The sequence below is a fragment of the Schistocerca piceifrons genome, unplaced genomic scaffold (assembly GCF_021461385.2).
Source record: "Schistocerca piceifrons isolate TAMUIC-IGC-003096 unplaced genomic scaffold, iqSchPice1.1 HiC_scaffold_35, whole genome shotgun sequence".
Taxonomy (NCBI): domain Eukaryota; kingdom Metazoa; phylum Arthropoda; class Insecta; order Orthoptera; family Acrididae; genus Schistocerca; species Schistocerca piceifrons.
This window is the reverse complement of record NW_025728570.1, coordinates 40,001-42,500: the sequence shown is the minus strand read 5'-3', so window position 1 is coordinate 42,500 and position 2,500 is coordinate 40,001. Positions and strand designations below refer to the sequence as shown.

Genomic DNA, 2,500 nt, shown 5'->3' with positions numbered 1-2,500 from the left:
GCGGCCGCTGTGTCCTGGTGATCGACCTCTCCCCCCTGGACCCGACCGACGCAAGGGCATCCGGGAGCATGCCCAGGATGACATCGGGCGGCGTGCCCCGCCCCAGACCAATGACTCGATCCAGGGCAGAGAAACGCTGGGCGGAAGCAGGCAGCCCCGCCAGATGCTCCCAGATGGCGGCGTCAGTCGGCCCCTCCGGCGGCGGCCCGGTGGTGTCGGCCGCGAAGTCCTCGGCTGCGTCGACGGGCGGCGCAGCGGCCTCGCCCGCGTCAGGCAGCGAGCTCGCTGCTCCATGGCGGGACGCCGGCTCTTCGCCCCGACCGATCTCAAGTGCCTCCATGAATTGGCGGACAAGCTGCTTGTGGGCAGCTTGCCGCCGTCGGCACTTGATTGCCTCAAGCGTTCGGTCGGGGAACATCCTGGTAAGTTCTTGATTTACAAAGAAGAACCGGGCGTCCCTCTCAAGGAACAGTTCGGCCTCTGCCTTGGCGAGCGACAGGACTTCTTCCTCCGTCCACCTCGCGCGATGCCTCTCCGTCACGATCTCAGCGTTGGCGGCCGCAGGGTGTTGGCGGCGGCGATGGACCCCGAGACCGTTCTTCGTGGTAAAAGTGCGGTGGCACTCACTGCAAGCAAAGGGAGCTACACAAACTATCGCATTTTCGTTACGGCCGGTTGGCCGGATAGGTGCTGGGGTAGCTGGGGTGGCACCTTCAGCGGAAGGGCCACCATCTCTTGTTTCTTGTCGGCTGCCCCCAACTATAAAGGGATAATGCGAGGGGGGGCTGGTAACCCCCCCAAGCCCCTGGTGCGGTCTTCCACTCTGCGAAAATCAGCGGGCCCACGAGAAGGGGAGAAGACCGCAGGAGAGGAGAGGCTAAGAGGGCTAGGCCCATGTATTGCGCATCACTCTCCCTGTAACTATAACCCAAGGAAGGCACCTCGCAGCAGCAGCACGACTACATCAAGACCGCACTTCGAAAAGCCAAGTCCGGATGCAGCCACACCGCCGCCACTTGGCCACCTTAAGAGAGTCATAGTTACTCCCGCCGTTTACCCGCGCTTGCTTGAATTTCTTCACGTTGACATTCAGAGCACTGGGCAGAAATCACATTGCGTCAACACCCGCTAGGGCCATCGCAATGCTTTGTTTTAATTAGACAGTCGGATTCCCCCAGTCCGTGCCAGTTCTGAGTTGATCGTTGAATGGCGGCCGAAGAGAATCCGCGCACCCGCGCGCCCCCGGAGGAGCACGCTAAGGCGGACGCGGCCTCGCAGCAAGGAAGATCCGTGGGAGGCCAAGGCACGGGACCGAGCTCGGATCCTGCACGCAGGTTGAAGCACCGGGGCGCGAACGCCGCGCAGGCGCGCGCATCCTGCACCGCCGACCAGCACGAGGCCGACCAACGGCGAGAGCAGACCACGCCCGCGCTAAACGCCCGCACTTACCGGCACCCCTACGGCACTCACCTCGCCCAGGCCCGGCACGTTAGCGCTGACCCACTTCCCGACCAAGCCCGACACGCCCCGATCCTCAGAGCCAATCCTTATCCCGAAGTTACGGATCCAATTTGCCGACTTCCCTTACCTACATTATTCTATCGACTAGAGGCTCTTCACCTTGGAGACCTGCTGCGGATATGGGTACGAACCGGCGCGACACCTCCACGTGGCCCTCTCCCGGATTTTCAAGGTCCGAGGGGAAGATCGGGACACCGCCGCAACTGCGGTGCTCTTCGCGTTCCAAACCCTATCTCCCTGCTAGAGGATTCCAGGGAACTCGAACGCTCATGCAGAAAAGAAAACTCTTCCCCGATCTCCCGACGGCGTCTCCGGGTCCTTTTGGGTTACCCCGACGAGCATCTCTAAAAGAGGGGCCCGACTTGTATCGGTTCCGCTGCCGGGTTCCGGAATAGGAACCGGATTCCCTTTCGCCCAACGGGGGCCAGCACAAAGCGCATCATGCTATGACGGCCCCCATCAACATCGGATTTCTCCTAGGGCTTAGGATCGACTGACTCGTGTGCAACGGCTGTTCACACGAAACCCTTCTCCGCGTCAGCCCTCCAGGGCCTCGCTGGAGTATTTGCTACTACCACCAAGATCTGCACCGACGGCGGCTCCAGGCAGGCTCACGCCCAGACCCTTCTGCGCCCACCGCCGTGACCCTCCTACTCGTCAGGGCTTCGCGGCCGGCCGCAAGGACCGGCCATGACTGCCAGACTGACGGCCGAGTATAGGCACGACGCTTCAGCGCCATCCATTTTCAGGGCTAGTTGCTTCGGCAGGTGAGTTGTTACACACTCCTTAGCGGATTCCGACTTCCATGGCCACCGTCCTGCTGTCTTAAGCAACCAACGCCTTTCATGGTTTCCCATGAGCGTCGATTCGGGCGCCTTAACTCGGCGTTTGGTTCATCCCACAGCGCCAGTTCTGCTTACCAAAAGTGGCCCACTTGGCACTCCGATCCGAGTCGTTTGCTCGCGGCTTCAGCATATCA

The 2,500-nt window shown here is 61.6% G+C and overlaps 1 pseudogene; it reads right to left on the bottom strand.

Moving 5' to 3' along the window:
- The window catches only part of LOC124746289, a 7,960-nt pseudogene that overhangs the window by 4,052 nt on the left and 1,408 nt on the right, over positions 1 to 2,500 (bottom strand).